This window comes from Sapajus apella, unplaced genomic scaffold, assembly GCF_009761245.1.
Source record: "Sapajus apella isolate SASKATOON/1434 unplaced genomic scaffold, GSC_monkey_1.0 scaffold8, whole genome shotgun sequence".
Taxonomy (NCBI): domain Eukaryota; kingdom Metazoa; phylum Chordata; class Mammalia; order Primates; family Cebidae; genus Sapajus; species Sapajus apella.
Genome location: NW_022436948.1, coordinates 39,162,827 through 39,188,741, shown reverse-complemented (window position 1 = coordinate 39,188,741; position 25,915 = coordinate 39,162,827). Strand labels below are relative to the sequence as shown.

Here is a 25,915-nt window from a genome sequence, read left to right as displayed (position 1 = left end):
AGAGGGGATAGAGACACTACACGGACACTGAGGCTGAAGAAGAAGGAAGCTGGGGACCCTCCATGGGGTACCCAAACACTAAGGCTAGTTCCGAGGTCCAAATGGTTCATAGGGAAGAGGTAAATAAATGAACTGTGGGGCTTCCCACTCTTGGCATGGATATCTGGGAATCTAGCTACATGTCACTGCACAACTCCAATGGACATTTGAGCTGGCAAGAGAATCTTGCAGGAGAGCAGATAGAGACAGGGCTTCAACTGGCGTGGAGCCAGGGGCCTTTACATCCAGAGGCACCCATCCCCCAGGTTTCCTTATTTTCCTCTGGGAAACTCTAGCCACAACTAATCACTAGGCCAGGAGGAAGTGGGCCTAGCTTCTCCATGAGACTAAAGTGCATTTGTTCTGCAGGCCCTCCTGCTCAGTAGTCCCTCCCAGGGTCCCTGTCTGTCTCCCCTCAGGAGTGTGTGGACAGGGAAGCCTCTGCTACCCAGCTTTGGTGGACTGTTCCACTTGAATACATTTTTGGTGGCCTGGGAGAAAATTAGATTTCACAGTTCACCTGGAATTTAATCCTGAGAGTCTAGAGGGTAAAACTGTGAGCAGTCCTGGTGCCCCAGGGCTGCAATGAACAGGTCAGGAGTCCTAAGCCGAGATCTGTAGCTAGCACTCAAGCAGAGGATGAGCCCACATTGTCAGAGCTCTGAGAGGAGTGAGATGCATAGGTTTGTTGGCTGGCACAGGATTGGGGTCTGCCTCCTTCAACAGCAATGGTCTGGAAAGGGTATGGCTTATCTCCCTGTTGTAACCTCTGCCTGAAGGAGCCCTGTGGCTTTGAACACCTAACAAAAGAATTGCAGGAACATTGATAGTGATTTGAGGGACCTCACCCAAGGCCCAGGAGTAGACCTGGTGAGGGATCGTCTCTCTCTCCTCTGCACTTCAGAGCACAGCTGCAAACATAAGGAAATACAAAGAAGCCATGTAGTGAGAAAGAGCATATCTACCACCTATTACTTCTAAGTGCCATCTACTGGATAGCAGCCTAAGGTGCAACACTAAAAACATTTTGCTTATGTAGCCCCCTGCAAAAACAAGGGCAGTAATTCAATCACAAATAAAAACCCTGTAGAAAGTCTTGACCCTCTGAAAGCATCCAGAAGTGACTTTAACTGACTTTCCTCAACTTACACTGCAGTTAAAGAAATACCACCCTTCCCAGATGAGACAGAATCACTTCAAGAACTCTGGAAATTAAAAAATCCAGAGTATCTCCTTACTTCCAAACAATTTCACTAACTCCCCAGCAATGATTCTTTACAAGTCTGAAATAAAGGAAATGACAAACATAGAATTCTGTCCGGAATCTGGATGGAAAAGACATATATCAATATTCAGGAAAAGGCTGAAACCCAATCCAAGAAATCCAGTAAAATAATCCAAAAGCTGAATGATGAAATAGCCATTTTAAGAAGAACTAAACTAAGGGTACAGTGGCTCATGCTTGTAATCCCAGCACTTTAAGAGGCTAAGGCAAAAGGATTACTTGAGTCCAGGAGTTTGAGACCAACTTGGGAAATGTTGTGAGACCACATCTCTATAGAAAATTTTGTAAAAACCAGATGGGTGTAGTGGCATGTGGCTGCAGTCCCAGCTACTCAGGAGACTAAGGTGGGTGAATCACTTAAGCCCAGGAAGTTGAGGCTGTTGTGAGCTATGACCATGCCACAGCACAACAGCCTGGGCAACAGAGGAAAACCCTGTCTCAAACAAACAAACAAGAACAAAACTGAACTTCTAGACCTAAAATATCTACTATAACCATGTCATTATACAACTGGAATTATTAACAGCAGAATAGACCAAGCTGAAGAAAGAATCTCAGAACTTAAAGACTAGCTCTTCACATAAAATCAGACAATAATAATGAAAAAAGAATATTAAAATGAAATAGAACATCTAAAAAATATGGGACCACATACAGGAACCAAATGTAGGACTCATTGACATGCTTCAGAGAGAAGGGAGAATAAGCAACTTGCAACACATATTTGAGAATATTGTCCAGGAAAATGTCCTTAATTTCACAAGAGAGGGTGACATGCAAATTCAAGAAGTACAGAGGACCCCATCCTGGAATGCAAGGCAACTTCAACATACACAAATCAATAAATGTGACTCATCACATGAACAGAATTAAAAGCAAAAATCATATGATCATTTCAATGGACTACAAAAACCTTTTGAAAAAATCCAACATCCTTTTATGATTTTAAAAAGATACACTAAACAAACTAGGCATTGACAAAACATATCTCAAAATAATGAGTCATCTATAGAATACCCATAGGCACCATTATACTAAATGAGCAAAATCTGGAAACATTCCCCTTGAGAACTGGAACAAGACAAGGATGCAAATTCTCACCACTCTGATTCACAGTATTGGAAGTACTACCCAGAGAAATCAGGAAAAAGAAAGATATAAAAGGCATCCAAATAGGAAAAAGAAGTTAAATTATCTTCATGAATGATATAATTTTATACCTGGAAGACCCAAGACACTTCACCAAAAGGCTGATAAACAACTTTAGTAAAATTTCAGGATACACAATCAATGTATACAAATCAGTAGCATTTCTGTACATCAGTAACATCCAAGCTAAGAGTCAAATCAAGGATAAAATCCTATTTACAATAGCCACAAAGAAAATGAAATACATAAGAATACAGCTAACAAAGTAGGTAAAAGATCTCTACAAGGAGAACTATAAGCTACTGTTAAAAGAAATCAGAGATGAAGCAAACAGATGAAAAAACATCTCATGTTCATGGATTGGATGAATTAATACCACTAAAATGGTCATACCAACCAGAGCAATTTATACATTCAATGCTATTTCTATCAACCAATATAATTTTTTGCAGAATTAGAAAAAACGATTCTAAAATTCATATGAAGACAAACAGAGCCCAAATACTCCAAGCAATCCTAATCAAAAGGAATCAAGCTGGAGACATCACACTACCCAACTTCTAACTATACTGGAAAGCTACAATAAATAAAACAGCATCATAGTGGTAGAAAAACAGACACATAGACCAATGAAACAGAAAAACAAAAAACAAAACAAAACAAAAAACCCTCACAACTAAAGCTATGCACCCACTCCCATCTGATCTTTGACAAGGCCTACAAAAACAAACAATAGGGAAAGAACGCCCTATTCTATAAATGGCGCTAGGATAACTGGCTAGCCATATGCAGAATATTGAAACAGGACTCCTACCTTTCACTGTACACACAAACTAGCTGAAGATAAATGACAATTTAAATGTAAGGCCTCAAACTACAAAAATCTTAGAAGAAAACCTAGGAAGTATCCCTTCTGACATTGGCCTTGGCAAATAATTTCTGGCTAAATCTCCAAAAGCAACTGAAACAAAACCAAAAATTTACAAGTGGAACTTAGTTAAACTAAAGAGAGTCTACACGGCAAAACTGTAACAAAATAAACAACATACAGAATAAAAGATTTTACAAACTATATATCTGACCAAGGTTTAATATCCAGAATCTATAAGGATCTTAAACAAATCAACAAGCAAAAAAAAAAAATAAATAAATAAATCTCATTAAAAAAAGGACAAAGGATATGAAACCAGACACTTTTCAAAAGAAGACATACAAGAAGCCAAGAATCATGAAAAAATGCCCCACATGACTAATCACCAGAGAAATACAAATTAAAACCACAATGAAATATCATCTCATGCCAGTCAGAATGGTTAATCTTAAAAAGTCAAAAAATCATCAGTTGCTGAACAGGTTGCAGAGGAAAGAGAAGGCTTACACAGTGTTGGTGGGAATGTAAATTAGTTCAGCCACTGTAGAAAGCAGTGCAGAGACGTCTCAACTACCATTTAACTCAGCAATCCCATTACTGGATATGTACTCAAAGGAAAATAAATCATTATGCCAAAAAAATACATGCTCTTGTGTTTTCACTGCAGTGCTGTTCACAATAGCAAAGATGTAGAATTAACCTAGGTGACCATTAAGGTGGATTGGATAAGGAAAACGTGTTACAAGTATGACGTGAAATACTACACAGTCATGAAAAATAATTAGATCATGTCTTTTGCAGCAACATTGATGCAGCTAGAGGCCATCATCCTAAACAAAATAGGGCAGGAACAGAAAAACAAATAACACATGTTCTTATATATAAGTGGGAACTAACCATTGAGCACACATGAGCATAAACGTGGGAATAAGACACTGACAACTACCGGAGAGAAGGAAATAGAGATCTGTGGGTTGAAAAGCTACCTATTGGGTACTTTGCTCTCTACATGGGTACTGGGATCTCCACCACAAACCTGAACATCATACAATATACCCATGTAACAAACCTGCTTATGTACCCCCTTTTATCTAAAATAAAAATTGGAAATAAAAGAGAAAGTGTGCTACATAAACACGATAGAATACTACTCAGCCACAGAAAACAATGAGATCCTGTCATTTGCAGCAACATGGATGGAAGTGGAGGACACTATGTTAAGTGAAATAAGCCAGGCACACAAAAGTAATATTTGCATGTTATAACTCATATGTGAAAGCTAAAAATGAAAACAATTGAACTTATGGAGATAGAGAGCAGAATGATGGCTACTAGAAGCAGAAAAGGATAGTGGGCTGAAGTGGAGAGAAGTAAGAATGGTTAATGGGCATGTTAGTCTGTTTTCACATTGTTATAAGTTCCCAATAATTTACTCGTTTCTATCTGAGACTTCATCAGTCTGTCCATCTCTGTCCATATCACTATCAGCATTTCGGTCACAACTATTCCACAAGTGTCTAGGAAGTTCCAAACTTTTCCTCTTCTTCCTATCTACTTCTGAGCCCTCCACACTCTTCCAGTCTCTGCCTGTTACCCAGTTCCAAAGTCACTCCCATATTTTCAGGTAACTATATAGCAATACCCTGCTTTCAGGACCAATTTTCTGTGTTAGTTCTTGCATTGCCATAAAGAAATGCAAGGTTTAATTGCTTCATGCTGCATGTTTCCTCAGGCTGTATAGAAATCATGATGGCTTCTGCGGAGGCCTCAAGAAATTTTCAATCATGGGAAGGCAAAGGAGAAGCATGCATGTGTTAAGTAGCTGGAGAAGGAGGAAGAGAGACAGCGAGGAGGTGCTACACACTGTTAAACTATCAGATCTTCTGAGAGCTCTATCATGAGAATAGCACTGGGGGGATGGTTCTAAACCCTTGGAAACTCCCCCCATAATCCAATTACCTCCCACCAGCCCCCACCTCCAGCATTGGGGATTATATTTCAACATGAGATTTGGGTGGGGACCCAGATCCAAACCATACCAATGGCTATAAATATATAGTTAGATTTTAAAAAGTAAGATATAGTATTTGATAACACAGTAGAGTGACTATAGTCAATAATAATTTATTGTACATTTAAAAATAACCAGAAGAGTACAATTGGAATGATGCAATTCGAACAAATAATAACTGCTTGAGGTGATGGGAAACCCATTTACCCTGATGTTATTATGCATTGCATGCCTATAATAAAATGTCTTATGTACCCATAAATATATACACTTACTACATACCCATAAAAACAAATTTAAAAAAATATACATGATTTTTTCCAGGGTATGAAAAAAGTTGCATAATTTTCAACTTAATTCATAAGGCAAGTATAACCAATAAGAGAACCTGACGAGAAGATTAGAAGAAAGAAAAAATATGCATCAATGTTTCTCATACTATGAAGTAAAAATCCTAAAGATGATACTGAGGAGCTAAATCTGGAAATATTTTTTTAAAAACATGTTTAAAAATACAATTTTATTTCCTATTGCTATCTATAATGATGTGGATTAACCTCAAAAATGTAATGTTGAGAAAAAGTAATAATACATATTATGTAATTTATGTATGATATAAACACAGAAAAAAACCAGTCTATGGCTTTTTATGTCACATTTCTGATAATCTCTATGAAGAAATAGAAAGTAATGATTGAAAGAAATTACAGGACTTCTAGAAATATGGTAAATCTTATTACTAGCCTGGATTGGTTACATAAATGTGACCAATGCTATGCCATTATATACTTTACTTAAAATATTTTTAAAATTAAGTGAAGAAGTATAAGTATTGTGGGCCTAGAAAACTTGGCAAGCATTTACTTCTATTGAAGAGAAATCAAGTCAAATGTTATATGACAGTGTTGCAGAGGTAGTGCATTAAGGCAAATGTTTTTTGAGAGGAAAATCACCTCAGGAATATATTGAAGTGATGGATTTAAATAAATTCTGCTGGCCAGGCACAGTGGCTCACTCCTTCAATCCCAGCACTTTGGGAGGCTGAGGTGGGTGGATCAGGAGGTCAGGAGTTCAAGACCAGCCTGACCAACATGGTGAAACCTCGTCTCTACTAAAAATACAAAAACTAGCTGGGCATGGTGGCACATGCCTTTAATCCCAGCTACTCAGGAGGCTGAGGCAAGAGAATTTCCTAAACCTGGGAGGCGGAGGTTGCAGTGAGCCAAGATCGTGCCCCTGCACTCCAGCCTGAGCGACAGAGTGAGACTTCGTCTCACTAAAAAAAAAAAAAAAAAAAATTCTGCCTAAGATGATGTTCTAATATCCCCCTAAAAATGATCTTTAGGCTTTTGGGGATTGACATCAAGCTAAGAATTTAAATATGCTTTTTATAGGTGGCATTTATATATTTATAGGTAAAAATATATATAAATAAAAGTTAAGAAAGCATACTTTTGCATCCTTTCTTTAGGGCAGGAAGGGAAAGCAAGACAGGAAAAGAACCATTTATTAAAATCAAATTTAAAGCAAAATGACTATAATTTATTACTCGTTACTTAAACTCTAAGTTGCTAACCAGCTAATCAAGTTTGGGTTGAGAGTTTCCCACTGGAATGTGGGCTGTGTACATTGAAAGGTATTGAATGACATGAGTCCTGCGTTCTGCTTGCCCGGTGGCTGGTTCTGGCAGTGAGTAGCATGGATTTTAAAGAAAAAATACAAAGTATTTGTGATCCCAAAAGACTTCTTGGAAGGTTAAGGAATTATTTGAAAGGAGTACTATTAAATAGGTAAGAATTCTAAGATTATCCCGATGATGTTCTGCCAAATTTTGTTTGAGGGGCAGTAAGTGGTACAATCATACTGGTGAACATAGTTCATATTAAGAACAGTGGGAAATGAAGTTTGCAGAAGGCTACTAAAAATAGATGCTGGAATGTTCTAGTTTTAGCAATTCTCTGTCTTGCCAGCCTCTCATATTATTTTAGTCAGAGTATTAATTACTTACTGAATGGTGGACACAATGGAACTCACTTTTGCAAAAATGTTATTGTTTAATGTAAAGGAGAGTTATTAATTCATTTTATCACTTTCCTTTCCTATGTCATGCTGGATATTACTATTTTCTCACTAGACTCTCTCAGATCTTATTTTTCTTCAGGGTACAGTGGGGAAAGATGGTGTGGAAGAAAATAAAAGAAAATAACAGCCTTTCTTTATAAGTTTCATGCTCCCAGGACTAAAATCTCCTCTCTGTAGAAAGTCTGCTTTCATGAAGAGGGATTAGAGTAAACCTTTCATCTTCCAGAGCTCCATGGGCTGCATCCCCTGCTTTCAGGGTCTTAATGTTATTGGCATCTGTTGTGTTCTGGTCACTGGTTCTATTTGTCCAAATATCCACCTAGACTCAGTAATTTTCCAAGGGATTTTAAAAATTTCTTCTCAACTATCTCCACCTATCAATTTTTTTAAAGATGACTTATCAAGATTATTTTAAAACTCCGTCTCATTTTTCTAAATATTATCTCTGGACCTCTAGCTGAATGATCGGGGAACAAAACGGCCTTCATGCTTGTCTTCACATTGTCTCCAGCTTCTTCTTGAACACCCTCCTTGTGTGAACAGGACTGACGTTTATCTAAAATCACTGCAACAGACGGATGCTGAAAAGCTTTCTAAATTTAGATATTTTTTGTTTGCTTATTTTATTTGCCAAATAAAAGAGAAGAAATGGAAAAATCGTTCTTATTTGCTAACACCCACAATAGCCATTTTCTTTCTTAAAAGTGGAGGTCTATTTAATAATGTTTTCTGTGGATTGACTCCACAGCCCTGCTCACATTGTGAATATCTGATGTATACCACACTTAACTCACAAATTGAGATCAAATATATAAATAATTTAAATTGTATCCCTCAATAAACCTGCCGAACTGATCCAGAATGCAATGGCCTTTCTCTCAAAGAAAATGTGAATTTAGACACCAAAGATAAGTTTTTCGCCTTTGAGCTCATTCTCATTGTTTAATACAATCAATAGTGATTCTGAGGGATTGCATACCCATTAAATTGCCAGTGATACCGTTTCTGGACAGGTAGAATGTAGTAGATAATATTTCAACAACAATAATAAAAAGTTACAATGAAATTAAATTTAGCAAAATGAAGATAAGTTTTAAAAATGTAAGTAGTATTTAATGGGATAAGTTTAAATCAATGCTCTCAAAGAGAAAAAAACCAATAATGGGAACCAGTGGATACCACAAGTCATGTTATATAGGAGGCTTCAGGCATTTGTTTTTCCTTTTTTTCGTTTATTCACTCATTTAATGTATGTAAGTAGGAAAGATCATTAAATTGTAACTTGTGTTACCAAAAGACCAGGCATTTGGTGTAGGCACTGCTGCTCCCTGCACAGAAAGCCAATGCCTGAGACAATGAGCATCGTGGAAGAAAAAGGCTTTAATCAGGTGCTGCAGCCAAGGAGAGGGAGCTCGGCCTCAAATCCATCTCCCTGACTGACTAAAACTAGGGATTTCTATAGCATGGAAGAAATGTAACAATGCGTAAGAAAACAAGAGCAGGGGGATGAGGGGCAAGGAAACATCTCGTGCCGTGATCTTGCGCAGCTCAGTAGTTGCCCAATCATTCAGAGTTATTTTTCACCATTTTAAGGCATTTTAGATTTTAAACTCAAAGCAATCTGGGAAAAATGGAAAGGTCTTAAGAATCATCATTGTTTCTGTCTTGAGTTACTGTATTCAAGTACTAATATACTTCCTGTCAGGACAGAGTAATACATTTAAATATTCAATCCTGGATATGCTCTGCTATTTGATGATACTCCATAGACCACCAGTCTAAAGCCCCTGTGCATTCTCCTAGGAAAACACAGCACAATGATTATCTTGTCACATGTCTTTCTTACCATGAGCCTCTTGAGGGAGATTATCTAACCAGCATATCACCAGCATCTACATCAATGTCTGACACATGGCACTCACTGAAACTTAATAATACATTTAGAGATGCCTAAAATTTGACTTAGAGAAATTGATTTAATATCTTCAACATCTTTTCCAAATCGCACAACTCAAATTGTTGATAAACAAATTTGATACCTGGATCAGCAGCATCAGCATTACCTGGGAACTTTCTACGAAAAGCAAATACTTGGGCCTTAGACTAGACCTGCTTGTTCAGGAACTCTGGGGGATTGCCCAGTGATCTGTGTTTTAATAAGCTCTCCAAGTGATTCTGATGCCTGCTGAGGTCCCAGACCACTCTCTATACAACAGATGTCTCTGTAGGGAGTGGGTTTGTTTTGCAACATAATTGGGCCACAGCTATAAAACTGCAGCATATAAAACTGCAGCATAGTGGCCGGGCGCGGTGGCTCAAGCCTGTAATCCCAGCACTTTGGGAGGCCGAGGCGGGTGGATCACAAGGTCAAGAGATCAAGACCATCCTGGTCAACATGGTGAAACCCCGTCTCTACTAAAACTACAAAAAATTAGCTGGGCATGGTGGCGCGTGCCTGTAATCCCAGCTACTCAGGAGGCTGAGGCAGGAGAATTGCCTGAACCCAGGAGGCGGAGGTTGCGGTGAGCCGAGGTCGCGCCATTGCACTCCAGGCTGGGTAACATGAGTGAACCTCCGTCTAAAAAAAAAAAAAAAAAAACAAAAACAAAAAAAAAAAACTGCAGCATATTACTGATAAGATAACGACTTGTTTTTCGTTAGTCTTCAAGGTATGGATATGGCTTACACTTCTGCTGGTGCTAACTGGGATGTTTTCTGTGGATTCAATAAGAAAATATTTTTTATATATTTTAAATTGGCAAGTTGACTTATTTGCTCACTTCCATTATTCTTTATAAAATATCAGGCTGAGTTCAACAACTGATACAAATTTAGAAGCCAGCATCCTTAACTCAGTAATTTATCGACTTATATATGCAAATGATGGAGAAATTTGTTATGGAACAGTTTTAGAGCTATTAATTAGCAACAAAATTCAGATAAGGCATGAGAAATGACCATTATGAACTCAGAAAGTAGAAGAAAACACAGTCTCCTTTATTGATTTGGCATTTCTTTGACATCTGGATCAGTGAGTCAGGCATAACATAAACTATAACAATAATTTTATTTTTCCATGACTGGTTATCTGTATTTATGTGTTTCAATTGCTGTCTTTGTTTCCTTTCTATTCACAAACTTGTTCTGACTTCTTGTCCTCTCGATTGCTTTATAAGCATTATTTAGAAAGGTAAATGCATTAAGACCAAATTGAAAGACTAGAGTCACTTTTAATACAATGGTCAAAATCCTGTTACTAATTCCTGTTTTACAATGATCAATTAGATAATTCTACACTGGAAAGCCTTTTCAAAATATAATCAATAAACTATTTTAGGTTTCTGTCTCTATTGAAAAAATGCGAATCAAACCAAACCAAACAAGAACAGAAACCCAGAAGCCTTTAATCTCTGTGTCAGTATATACTTATTTAAAATATGTCAAACTATGGTGCTTTAAATTAGATTTTTTTCTTGCTCAATAATAAGGAATTATAAGATACAGTCATTCATAAATCATCTCAATAGACTGAAAGCATCCTGGACTTGAAAATATCATACATTTATTATTTGCTTTTTCTATATTTTCTGCATGACTTGAAACCCAGAGATGTCAGATGACTTTTCTGAGGATAATTTGTGACAGAGTTTTAAGTATGAAATAAGTGTATTTACTATAAGTTTAGTGCTGGTAAAGGGTATATTTATTACCTGAATATATATGTATGTATATAAATATATGTTTAATTTATATAAACATCTAGGTAACATTTAAGAAACTGTATCTAACAGGGGAAAATTAGGAAGTTATTTTTAAATGTTGGATAATTTGATAATTTTTATAAATATTTCTAAGGTTTTAGTTATAGTTACAATTTTCTATTGTTTTTAAATCTATATTAGAGGTAGAAGTTAAGAAGACCAAGAAGGAAGAAATAGCTCAGAATATAATGTTTCACTTCTCTTTGTAATAAAAGAGTCAGTTTATTAAATATTTTCGTTTCAAAAAGGAAAATAGTGATCTACTCAAATGTTCCTTATATTTAGAGAGGTTATATTATTACTTCAAAAATATTTATAAAATCCTAAGACGTTCCAAGTAGTGTTTGTGGTGGTAAAGATATAGAAGCAAGCAAAACAGAGAAAAATTCCTGCCATAAGGAAGTTTAGAGTCTGGCGGAGGAAGTAGGATAACAGACAAAGACATTGGGAGAGTGCATAGTGTATAACATGGTAATATATGAAAGAATTAAGACAGGATAAAAAACATAGAAAGCACAGGAATAATATTGGATATATTTGAAATAAAATGGTCAATATGATACTTGGAAAACACCTAAAAGTATGAAAGCAAGCAACACGTATTTCTGAGATAAAGGAGTCTTAGAAAGAAAAGCAAGCACAAAGGCCCTCAGGCAGGAGTACGCCTGCAATGTTCAAAGGACAGAAAGAAAGCTAAGGTATTAATAGAAAAAGTAACCCAAGGGAAATTCTGGAGTTCCAAAATACAATGACTGAAACAATAACTGCACTGGAGGAATTAATGATTGATTTGAAGTGAAAAGTTAAAAAAATCAGCAAACTTAATTATAGATCAACAAAATTTTGCAATCTAAAAAACTGTAAAAATGAATAAAAAATAAATAAACAGCACCTGAAGCAAATATGGAATACCATTAAGTACATTAATATACAAATGAAAGGATTACCAGAAAAAAAAAGAAAAGAAACATAAAGAAACAGGGCCAAACAAATAATGTTTGAAAACTTTCCAAATTTGCTGAGAAACATTAGAGTAAATGTTATATTGTAAATATACTCAAAGGGCTCCATGAAATTAAGGTAGAATAAACTCAAGGTTAATACTCAGAATGTCATAGTAAAATTGGTGTATGCCAAAGACAAAGAAATTTTTCAAAGAAACAAGAGTCAAATGACTCACTGTGTACAAGAGAACTACAAGGCTAACAACTGACTTCTCACGAAAAACAAAGGAGGCCAGAGTGCAGCGGGCTACTACATTGAAAATGCTGACACAAACAACAAAAGAAGTCCATCAATAATCTCATGTTCATCAAATCTACCTTTCAAAACTGAAGAAAAAAATAAAGAAATTTCCAGATAAATAAGAACTGTGGGAAGTTGCTAATAACCAGCGCAAAGGAAGCCAGATGTAGAGATGAGGTTAAAGAAGATTCAGTCCATTATTGCCTCTTACATATTTCTCTTCTTGAATTTTCTATTTTCTTGAACTAACTGTTGTGTATAACCCTTACACCAACCAGTGACCTCCATTAACCACAAGCCCCATTGATACCGTGGACAGGAACACCTCAGAAGGTGTAAAGTACTTAGAAGAGTAGGCATGGTTTCAGGAAATTTCCCATATTCACCAGACTCTCAATGTTGACCTAGAGAATCCTCTAGGGTTATTTATTATCTAAATCACATCATTTTTCTCCTACCAAATGCTATTCCACAGTAGACTCTCTGGACCAGTTTTCAGAATTCCATGGATGCCAGATATCGACTAAAGATATAGTCTGTGGGTCAAGAGTAGATAGCCTCCCTAGATAAGCTGGCTGCTGACCATATTAAAAGAAAAAAAAAGAATTGGGAGCAAAGTCTCTCTTGTACTGTAGTAGCATCTGGAATGAAATCTCAGGGAATTTAAAACTGGATAAAGTGCAGAATGTTATTTGAGATGTGGCAAAAATGTTGAAACTTTACTTTTATATTATTTCTATTTTTTCTATGAATATAAATATTGTTGGGAAGCTGCGTGTAAAACAATTATATACTCTTTCAAGTATTTTGAGAAAAAGTTTACCAACAAAATACTAGACTTCCTTTTTCATATCATACATTGTATATTACTTTTAGTAAAGAATTTTTAAAGATCTATTTCAATATGTCTAACGTTAATCATCTCTCTGATTGCTATTTTTGAAGACTAGAGTAATAGAAAAATTTAAAAATAATATATATTTATTTCACTCCACCCTCTCAAAATGCTTTCCTAGATAACTGATACCTGCCACATGTAGGTCACAGGACATAATGTGATATTTCCGGAAACCACCTAGGTTCTGTCTCAGGTTTATCTTTACATCTGTTATTTATTTGCGTGTGATGAGTTTTCATTGCGTTAGTTCTAGAAGTGATTAGAGGCTTTTGTATCACAGATTCCTACACTCTAATCACATTTTTCCCTTACAACCTTAGGAAAGTAACAAGCTCTTTAAGTAGTAGTCTTATAATAATTAAAATGGGTTAAAATTATCAAGTTCATTGGATTAATACAAAATATATAATGATACAATATACTTCAATAGTATAAGGTGAAGATTAAATGAGAGAATTATATGTAAATAAACATCATAATGATGGTTTTATATAATTATTTTTGGTAAGCAATTTTTGAAGACTGATTTCAACATGTCTAATGTTATGAATGCCTTCATGTGATGACCACTCAGTAATTGCTAGCTGTGATAATTAACAAATGTCTTGCTTGCTAAACATTGAGCTTGCTTTAACACATTAGACATGTTTATTTTAATTATTGGACATATTCAAATATTTCTCAGAAAGACGACATTTTATGTTCTTCCCCATTTACACAACATAAATTGTACTTACAACATATTGGCATCTGAATCACATTTTAAATTTTTAGCAAAGAAAACTGTGGCCAAAGAGGGACAGTATCTCAACTTCATATACATTAAAAGTTGTGTTTTGCTTTAATGCTGGCCAAAATTCACACTGCAGCAATGTCAAGGTTCTTACATTTCCCTATAAATTATTGGTAATATTAAACACAAGATGATAACATTTAGTATGAATTAAAAGTTTTCAGGGTGCTTTAATATATATGATTTTATTTGATTTTCACAGGAAATCTGTTGTATTAGTGCATTCTCACACTGCTATAAAGAAATAACCTGAAACTGGGTAATGTATAAAGCAAAAGTTTTCATTGGTGCATGGCTCTGCAGCCTGCAAAGAAGGCATAGTGGCTTTGCTTCTAGGAAGGCCTCAGGAAGCTTCCAATCATTGTGAGAGAATCATCTCACATGGCAGAAGCAGGAACAAAAAGTAGAAAGGTGTTATACACTTTGAAAGACAGATGTCACAAGAACTCACAAAAACGAAGACAGTGCCAAGGGGATGCTGTTAAACCATGAATAAGAAATCTGCCTTTATGATCCAATCACCTCCCAACCGGCCCCACTTCCAACACTGGGGATTAAAATTTGAATGTGATTTGGGCAGGGACAGAGACCCAAGCCGTGCCATCTATCACTCTCAGTATTCAAGTACTTTCAGTTTATCAGTGGTTGCGTGAGTAGCCCAAATTTGAGCAGGATGGCCAGCAGCTCTTACATGGAAGCCCCTATCTTCTGATTTCTCGTCTGAGTTTCTTTTTACTTTGCCATATTACTTGTGAAATGTGAACTAAAATATTTGGCATCATGTAAGAACAGGCACAACAGACTTCATATTTTGCATGGAAAGAAATCTGAGGGAGAGACGTCTTTAAAAAATTGCAAGCGTTTTAGTCTTCTTCAAATGATACCTGTAGTTTTATACTGATATTCTCCGATTACCTTTGAATTGATGGAAGGATACTAAGAATACACTAGATTAAATTGCTGGGGTCAATTTGGTAAAATGATAATGTTTCTAATATTTATTTGAAAAACTATATAAATATGTATATCTTTTACATAAAATATATTGACAGAATAAATTATGCATATCTTTGGGTCTTCGTAAAGGATTTTCTAACTTCTATTGATTTTACTATAGTTATAAGTAAAAGTAAGTTGAAACTTATAATTTTCAATACATATTTTCTTTACAAAGATATGTTCAGATATGTTTACTTAGGTTAATGGATTATCTTAAGGCAATGAATGCATATATGTGTCAGTGTGTATATGTATATGGATGTGTGTGCATAGACACATATTTACTAGAAATATGTGGATGAGAAATAAATAATTTAAGCTAATTGCAAAGGGGTGTTTAAACTAGTTAAGCATTATTAGTCCAAGGAGACAGGCGACATGTGTGCACCAGCAATTACTTAGTGAACACAAAATTCTTGGAAGTAGACTAAGGCAAGAAGATATTTCTTTTGCTAGCCTAGTTGAGGTAGAAAAGCAAAAAGGAACAATCAAAGAAAAAAATAGGAAAGAGGAGAAGGGGAGGATTATTTAGTTTAAAGCAGCAAATTCATACTGGCCTTTCCCCTTCCCTCCTGTAATTATTGCAAACAGATGGCTACTCCTTTAATTTAGTCCTTGCATGCTCTGATACAGAAGGTCCAGGGATATTTTCCCCTCCTGTAGCTCCCTTTGCAAAAATTATAGTCTTTTTCAAACAAAAGACCAGGTTTAGGTGTGCATTTATGAATCATGAAAGATAATATTTTCTAATTTATATTTACAAACTGGCAGTAAAAATGCAAAAAGGAAAGATACTGTGAAATACAGTTCAGATTTAATCTTACATGACACATAAGCAACTCATTGACTGATTCAATCACAAGTTAGCCTCCTGGAATTTTTAATTACAATTACTTTTAATGAAACAACATCATTGGGGCTTGGATGCATTCCATCAATTAGAAAGGAATGGAAGGAATATGAATACTATGCAGGCTATGTAAATTTTTCATTTTTTATATGCTTATATGTTTGCATCAATCACAATGCATATATCTGTAAATTGACTTGAAATAGGGCAGAGCTGTTCAATAAACCAATTATTTAAGAAGCAAAGCTTTAAAGATACTCATCAACAAAACCTCCATCAAATAACCCTTGAAAGAATAAACTGCATAATAAGAATTAAAAGTTCCAACAGTACCCATTAGGGTATTCTACTGCACCATTGATTCTACTAGTATCAATTGCTTTCAGTTAGCTGAACTTTTGACTGCTTATTGGAAAGGACTAATAAACCACAATCAATTTTCTTTTTAACCTCACAAGGGAAACTTGAATGAATTAAATGCTCTTCCCCCGTTTTCCAATTCAGTTACATAAGTAGAAGGAAAATCTTAAACACGGACTTTTATAAGTCTTTTTTCCCATAAATAATAACAAGAAAAATATATGAATCTATTCTGTCTATGATAAAAATATTAGCATTTTTCTCATGCTTTAGATCATTATTGTACCTATTGAACTTAGCAGATGTGCCTGTCTTTGTTTTAGGTTCAAAGAAGCAAAAGGATGAGACAGCTAAACAAATTTGGTGCTACCCATTAACTAATTCAATTTGCCTCAATTTTATCGAAGTGCCAATCTGTATATTAAAAAAAAAAAAGACAGGTATACATATAAATAGACAAACAAATAGATAAATGGCTTTTATGACCAACATCAATGCTTTCAGGTATCTGACAATTGCAGAGCAATATGGTTTTAAACTAATAATCTTATTCCTTAGTGTTTGTGAAAGGATGTTATGTTACCATGTCAAAGGACAGAACGTTTGTCTGTGTACTAAAGACACAATTAAAATTTGTTCATAAAATATAATAAATTATTATATTTAAAATTACTAGAAGTATATAACTACTGTGATTATTGCTGTTTTCATTTTGATTTTTACTCCTAATTTTCTAAAAAATAATAGCACTATTTTCATATATTAAATGAAATGCTTAAAACATACTTTTGGGAAATTCTGAAATTATGTAGAAAATAGTTAATTGAACATTTTTGAATATTTTTATTTTGTCTTGAATGATTTAAATTTAGAAGAATGTAGTTGATGATAAAATCCAGTTATTTTCTGCTGAAGTTCAAGTGATGGAATTGTGTTAAAAGTGAGATTGAGATGTTCCAAATTTACCTGAAAATATTTCTATGAAAGGCAGTTTTTAAGTACTTTATTTTTGTATGTTTTAACATTATTTTTATATGGTGTATATAATTATAAATTAAAAGACTATTATTAATTTTAAATTAGAAAAATACTGACTTATAGCCATCAATATTTCAGCCAAAATCTCAGTTGTCAGCATATAATTCTTCTGTATAAGAAGGCATCAGATTTGCATACCATTGTTAGGATTTGGACCCATTGATTTTTATTCAGAGCTATCCAAGTTTAGACATTTCGTCTTTTCCCCAAACATTCCCCATGAATTTACTGGAATCTTGAGATAAATGTGAGTTGCTCACTAATACGAATTCTTATGCACGAATACAAAATTTTGTTTCCCTGGAACCTAGAATGGGTTAGTTACGCAGGAAATTCCTTTTAATTACTGTTGGTTTGGACTCGTTTTTTTTTTCCTTCAACGTTTTTAAGTTATGGAGTACATGCGCAGGATGTGTAGGTTTGTTCCATAGCTAAATGTGTGCCATGGAAGTTGGCTGCAAAGATTATCCCATCACCTAGGTATTAAGCCCAGCACCCATTAGCTCTTCTTCCTAATGCTCTCCCTCCCACCGCCCTCACTGGTGGGCCACAGTGTGTTGTTCCCCGAAACGTGTCCATGTGTTCTCATTGTTCAGCTCCCACTCACAAGTGAGAACATGCAGTGTTTGGTTCTCTCTTCCTGAATTAGTTTGTTCAGGATGATGGCTTCCAGCTCCATCTATGTCCCTGCAAAGGACATGACCTCATTCCTTTTTATAGCTGCATTGTCTTCCATGGTGTATACGTACCACATTTTCTTTACCCAGTCTGTCATTGATGGACATTTGGATTGATTCCATGTCTTTGTTATTGTGAATAGTCCTGCGATGAGCATATATGTGCAAGTTTCTTCCTTTGTGTATATACCCAGTAATGAGATTGGTGGGTCTAATGGTATTTCTGCCTCTAGATATTTGAGGAATCACCACGTTGTCTTCTACACTGGTTGGACTAATTTACACTCCTATCAATAGTGTAAAAGCATTTCTTTTTCTCTGCAACTTGCCATCATCTGTTGTTTCTGGACTTTTTAATAATCAGGGTTCATTTTTGAATTTGAGGGGAGTGTCTGGTTTGAAATTGTGCATTTAAAATAATGTATAACAAATCATGACAAGATATAACCTAATAAATCATAACACAGAATGATTCTCAATTTGGGAAATCTCAGTAGGACACATTCAGTAGTGTGCTAGCAATTTTAAACAACTGGCTCCCCTGCCTACCTCTTCTCTCAGACCACCTACTTTCGTGCTCAAGGTCCTGACCTGCTGATTATCTGTACAGCAATAAATATATAGCAGTTGAGAAGTATACTATCAGATGTAGTTTTAAGTGTGAATGCATATTTAATATGCCATCCATGCATGATTATATGTGACCTGAGCTCTCTTAAACTAATTGTCTCAGAGAATTAAGATGAATTTTTAGAATAATTCTGAAGTATAATCACAGGAAACTGATATAATTTACAAATTACGTTGACAACTAACTCCAAAGAAAACTTTCAAGGACATTGAACACACAGGACATGGTTTACCACTGAGAATTTACTCATTGAAATTGAGAAACTTCATCCACTTTCCATAAATAAATATCACTGTAGTGACAGACAGAAAAGTAAATTTCTATCCATACTGCATAATAAGTCTTTAGGAAGACTGTCATCTGGTAAAATGTCAAGCCGTTCATTTAAAGTGAACATAGTCTATGAACTGGTAATTTTTGAAAAGTTGTCAGATTTTTAGATTAATTTATCCGTTTTGGACTCTCTCTAAAGCTTCCTTGTTTTCCTCAGCCACTCAGACGGCTTCTGCCTGTAGGGAAAAATACTGAAATGGCTACAGCAACTTGAGCTTTTCAAGGAATGGCCACGATAATGAATGAATGTCCATGGTTAGCCCCTCTCCCAGGGTACCTTCAGGGAGACTGAATCATAGTTGTGATCAGGTTATGCCTCACACTGTTTCAGGCCCTGTCCTTAAGACGCTCCCTTTTAATCTGTGGAGGCTGGCAACCCATGAACCACTGCAGCATAAGATAATTTTGCTGAATCTGTGTTGAGGGAGGGGCAGATGCTAATAGTAACTGAGGGTCCGTTCACTATCTCTAAATGAAAGGAAAATAGAGTTGTCTATTTAATCTACCCTCCATTTGACTGAAACTTGCATTCAGATAAGCTATTTAATTATCGTATGCATGTGTGCACTGTGTGTGTGTGTTCATAGGAATTTAAGAAAACTGCAATTTTCAAAACAAGTGTCTCCTGACAATTATCTCTGCTCCCCTACTTGTTTACCTTGGTTCCCCATCTTACACACAATCAACTCAGGAACATTTTCCTGGACTATTACTTGGAGTGGAAAATTAAACTCATAGATTTTTCTTCCATATTGTTACTAAGGCAATAATACCTTTGGTCTTTAAAATGGTCTCAGAGGAAGTGTCAGGAAATATTAGCTCGGAAACTAATACAGTCTTCAGCTTGTGAATTTTTGAAGGCAAAAGGTCTTGATGCAATTTGCAGCATCAAGCAAGGAGTGGTTGACTGTAAGGCTGGCTGCCTCACAGAGGGTTAAACGGACACATCCATCTCTCTCTCTGTGCCTGATAATTGCGTCATCACCCAAGCTCTTTATCTGGTCTTGCCGCATGGCTTCCGTGCACCTGCCTCTGCATACCAGACCCAAGCCCACATTCAGCACTAAATTATGCATTCAACCCCCAGCCCGCTGTTAATAAACCCTGCAGGAAAATTTTTTAAAAAGTCCCATCAGACCCTGCCCGGTAGCAGTCTGCTCTATATGCCCCTGGAAGGCCCGCTTACCCAAGGTCCCGCCTGCCTACCCATGACCACTAGCTCCAGATATTTCCTGCTTCTTAATAGCCAATAAGATTGCCTTCACTTTGTTTCCCCAACAGTCAATCAAGGCCCAAGGTCCCCCCCACCTACCCATAATCATTAGCTCCAGGCATTTCCTGCTTCTTAATAGCCAATAGGATTGCCTTTACTTTGTTTCCCCAATAGCCAATCTAGACCCACTTACCCAAAGTCCCACCCGCCTACCAATAGCAACTAGTTTCAGGCACTTCCTGCTTCCTGACAGCCAATAAAATTGCCTTTGCTTTGTTTCCCCAAGAGCCAATCAATCACATTCCCTTCCCATAAAACCCCATGACCTAAACAGCCAAGCATGACTTCTTTGGCCACTTCCTGGACCACAGAACCTCGCCCAGGAGCTGAATAAATTGGCTTCTCATTTTCTCATACTTGCCTCAGTTTCCTCATTCTACATCGGCAATAAACCTTACATTGACTTTCCTTGATCTCCTCTTTGTGTCTAGATGTAAGTAAATTAACCAAGTATCAACACTATAAGTCATTCATGATGGTTTTACAAAACATGTACAGCTAGTGCTCGACTTACGACCACGGTTGGGACCACAGACTGGTCGTAACACGATTTGGTCATAAGTTGAGTAGGCTATATGTACAGTTGAAATGGTGCACGTGGAGATGGTAGTGCTGCCGGAAGCTGGTCCGCACTGTCGTACACCCGGCTGGACAACGTTTGCACTGCCAGACACGGAGCAGTGTGGCTAGCGATTGTGGTCGTAAAGTCGAATGGTCGTAAGTTGCATAGGTGGTAAGCTGATCAATACCTGTATATATTTTACATGAATGAATTTGATATACTACACGCATTATGCAAACACGAAATTTACCCATAAATGTTTTGAAATAGATTTTTATCCATACCACAAGCATGTAACATCTATCAGCTATGAGAGCAGGTATAGACGATAATGTTGCTCTGAAACTCATCACACAGTCTTATGCACTAGGATATGTGTAAAGGAATGATAGATACTACATGGACTAGTAGAGATTTTCTAAAAATATTTGGGAGAGTCAGAAGTCATGGTCAGAGATCTCACAGATGAGGTGGCATTAGAGCTGAGGTTTTAAAGGGTACCTAGTAGACCTCCACAGTGTCAGATGAAGGTAGAATAGCATATTCATGCCAGATTTAGAAACTAATTAATCAGCTGTCATTAAGGGCTGAGATTGACAGGGGTATAATCTGGAAAGAAAAGTTTCAGTATGATCTGCAGTTTGGACTTAATACTGGGGTCACTGGAGAATGAGAAAGCATTTTAATGGGTAGTGTGTGATTAGTCATTTTAAAAAATAAATATATTTTGACAACAGGAGAAATAAGAGTCTAAAGGCAGAAAAAGAAGATAGGAAGCTATTTTGATAGCCCAGAAGATGAAGTCCATGGAGGTAAAGAGTCTAGTGCAAGAGGTAATCATATTGAAGACTAGGAAAGGGGGTCTGAGACTATAGCAAATGCAAACTTGTTTTCACTACCAAGGTCAGATTAGAAACAGTCAATGCAAACACACAGATGCATACAGAGAAGCACATATGCATAAAATCAATGTACCAAAGAGAAAATGAAAAAATTTGGAAATTTGGGCAACAAACTGGTACTAGCTTCATTTTATCCTCTTTATGACAAGATTTTTATTCTAAAAGTTGATTCAAGCATAAAACAAATATTGATTATAAGTTATCTATGTGCAAATGTTCATTCTGGGTGCTGAGATTTAGAAACTTAGAAACAGATTCCCTGCCAGTATGGAATTTGTATCCTGTAGAATGTCATTGACATTGCTTCACATTAAGCCTAAAAGATAAATCAATGGAGGAAATTTAATTTAGAAGACTTAGCTCTGTAATAACAAACAGGATCTGCTTCTGTAAGACTTTTTGCTAAGAGAGTAATGATTTATTGGTAATTATAAATTTAAAAAAACCTAAAATTTCTTGTTTTACAGAAAATACTTAAAGAAGCAAAACTCTTAAAAATTAGAATAAAAGCAGAAATAATAATGGCATAGAATTAGTTTATAACTCGAAATCATCTTTGAAAATTTGACTTAGAAAAAACATCATAGCCGGGCGCGGTGGCTCACGCTTGTAATCCCAGCACTTTGGGAGGCCGAGGCGGGTGGATCACGAGGTCAAGAGATCGAGACCATCCTGGTCAACATGGTGAAACCCCGTCTCTACTAAAAATACAAAAAATTAGCTGGGCATGGTGGCGTGTGCCTGTAATCCCAGCTACTCAGGAGGCTGAGGCAGGAGAATTGCCTGAACCCAGGAGGCGGAGGTTGCAGTGAGCCGAGGTCGCGCCATTGCACTCCAGCCTGGGTAACAAGAGCGAAACTCCGTCTCCAAAAAAAAAAAAAAAAAAAAAGAAAAAACATCATAATGGAAATTGGACTAGATTTTTTTTCATTATTTGGGTTAAAGACCATCTAGAAAAAAATCTGAAATTACTGGTTCTATCATAAATATTCTAATTAGGAACAATTACATTCAATAATTAAATTATAATAAATTCTAATCTCCCCATACTACATCAATAAAATATGAGTAAAACAGCATATATATAAGTACATATAATTTTATTAGATATATTTATGTTTACACATACAGATATATATCATTTCTGTTTCCTGATCCTAGAAGCTTTCTGTCTGATTTCTTGTTTTCAAGTACATCAAATACAAAAGAAAAAAAAATCACCATTTTCACAGACCTCAGGCCACTGACCCAGGTGGAAAGAGAAATGAAACAAAGCTTTCCTGATGGAAGAATAAGAGATTTCTCATCATTCTTGGGCAAGCTTTGAGCCATGTATAAAAAGTAATTTATTTTCAGAGGAAAAAACAACAAAATTACTCACTGGTGAAAGCACAATTGGAGGACTAGAATTTGGGAAGACAGACACCCAGATATGTGTTCTCTTGAATTATCACACACAAGAAGTCTAGATGCTAAGAAATTGCAAGGAAATTTTAATAAGGGTATATAGAATTCCCAAAAGTTTCCCTTATTTCTCAGTTGTTTTTATTGGTGAATTATCTTTTCAAACAAATTTGCGGAGACTTTTATATACTCTTATAGTTAAGTGAGAGCTTTTTACAACAAACTGTCAATTAGCACTGCTCTAGAGACACCAAGCGGCCTGTATCTCTCACCCCTTTTGCTCTATTCACTACCTGAATGTTTAAATCTTGATTACTTAATGGATTTGTTCACAGTTCTTTATTCATCTTCTTGCCCTCTATTCAGCATGTTCCAAGTCTGCTCCTGTTCTCTGAATATTGTCTACCTGTCTGCCACTTCTGTTTCCATATATCCAGAAGTGTCAGCTGCCAAATACCTAATCTAGAATTTACTCCTGTAAAAACAAAGTAACTCTAAACTGATCTCCCAGGGGACCAGATGGCACAGGCAAATGTCACAATAGCAGATGTCACAACATAATTTATAAAATACTTAAGTTAAAACAATACTGTACTGGAATGGTAGTGTGCATATATTTTTATATGTATTGATTTAATTAAATAAAACAAAACTGTGTAATTGGTACACAAGAAAGTATTTACAAGGCGCAAATACACAATGGAGAATGAGGTGCCACTTTTAAAATGAAAAGAATCTGATTTACGTTCATCCAGCTTCCTCCTCAGTCTCTCCTGATTTTAATGTTCAAATTAAGTTTCCCCAAGTGAGTTTCAAAGTGAAACAAGAATGAACACAGACATTTTATGCGCCATTGAATAGATTTTCGGATTAGTTTTGGATGAATGCTTTTTAACATGAATACTATATTTAGGTGCTCAGTACAAAAGGTCATTCTGTAAGCACTGCCTAATAGAGTGATTTGTGTTACTTTTAGAGAATTCAGAATTCTCCTACCATCTCAAACGACTTAATTCTGCCTGGCAATTCTACCATTAGACAAAAGATAATTATAGCCTTCTCATTACATCTTTGAGAGCCTCACCACTGCCATGTTTTGTTTAATTTTATTTAAGGCCTGCATAGTTTAAAAGTAATCATTCATTATAATATTAGTTAACATTTATTTAAAATCTTGAGGAGCTTTAAAAAATATTTTATACAATGCCAATAATAAAAACTAATAAGAAAAAGGAATTAGCATTAGTGTTTTTATTTTTAAAAACATTTTGCTTTTAAGACTAATAAAGGAAAGACTAGTAACAAGCTTTGAATAAATTTTATACAGATCTATCAAAGAAGAATCATGTTAGCAAGAGTTTTTGAATGATAAATGATAGCATTTGAGTTTGTTTCATAAAAGTAATTAACAGACTAACATGTCACCATGTCATTTAATAGCTTCCCATGTAATTTTAAAGAGGCTGGAGTAAATAAAGAGGCAAAAACTTGAAGTGTTTTTTTGTTTTTGTTGTTTTTGTTTTTGTTTTGTAAGTTCACTTCACTTGTGAACTAGCAGCCACAAGTAGTAAGTTTATTGTATTTTAAATATCCAGGTTCCTTTTTTTTTTTGTTTTTTCTAAAATTGTACTTTAGGTTCTGGGGCACATGTGCAGATTATGCACGACTATTGCCTAGGTACATACATGGCTTGCTGCCTCCATTCTCCCGTCACCTATATCTGGCATTTCTCCCCATATTATCCCTCCCCCTAGCCCTTCCCCAGAAAGACCCCAGTGTATGATTCTCCCCTCTCTGTGTCCATGTATTCTCACTGTCAAGACCCACCTATGAGTGAGAACATGTATTTGACTTTGTGTTCTTGTGTCAGTTTGCTGAGAATAATGCTTTCCAGATTCATCCATGTCCCTACAAAGAACACGAACTCATCATTTTTTATGACTGCATAGTATTCCATGGAGTATATGTGCCACATTTTCCTTGTCCAGTCTATCATCAATGGGCATTTGGGTTGGCTCCAAGTTTTTGCTATTGTAAACAATGCTGCAATGAACATACGTATGCATGTGTCTTTATAATACAACAATTTATAATACTTTGGGTATATACCCAGTAATGGGATTGCTGGGTTAAATGGAATTTTTATTTCTAGATCCTTGAGGAAATGCCCCTCTGTCTTCCACAGTGTTTTTTAAGTCAAAGAAGAAAATTTTAAAAAGCAACCTTCTTAAATTCTTAAGAAAAGGACTGCAGGATTTGTAGACTGTAATAAAACTACAATTCACACATAGCCATGAATTTTTCAGGTTTTACTGGGTGACCTTCTTGACTGAGTTAATGAGCAGTCATAGATACAAGCTGGTTTTGGATAGATGATGTTTGTTATTCATGTATGTGTTCTCATTGTTTAACAAAGAACCTTGCAGATAGAAAACAGTCAATGAATTTTTGTTTGATCAAATTATGAACAAAAACCTTTTACCTATTGTTAAATGCTGATGAAATCACAAATAGAATTTATTGCCCAACAAATTTACAATTGTCGTGTTGAGCAGTGAACTCTTAAATCTATAAATGTAAGGTCTTCACACCATGACTCTATGTGTGGGTGTGTGTGTCTATGTACAATAATACATAACTATGAGATTAAACTTATTTGTCACATTTTACAAAGCTCAATCTAAAATGATGCTCTTATGACACTTTATTTCAGAAAATTATTTTCTGAAAATAAATAAATGCTTTTAAAATA

General features: G+C 35.7%; 1 long non-coding RNA gene across 1 annotated transcript in view; it reads left to right on the top strand.

The window, feature by feature from the left end:
- The window catches only part of LOC116550978, a 29,873-nt gene extending 7,339 nt beyond the window's left edge, over window positions 1-22,534 (top strand). The window contains exons 2-4 of the long non-coding RNA XR_004268651.1: window positions 11,083-11,090; window positions 12,222-12,231; window positions 22,521-22,534. This is a non-coding gene — a long non-coding RNA (uncharacterized LOC116550978). The remainder of the gene's footprint in view (window positions 1-11,082; window positions 11,091-12,221; window positions 12,232-22,520) is intronic.
- The last annotated feature ends 3,381 nt before the right edge of the window (window positions 22,535-25,915 follow it).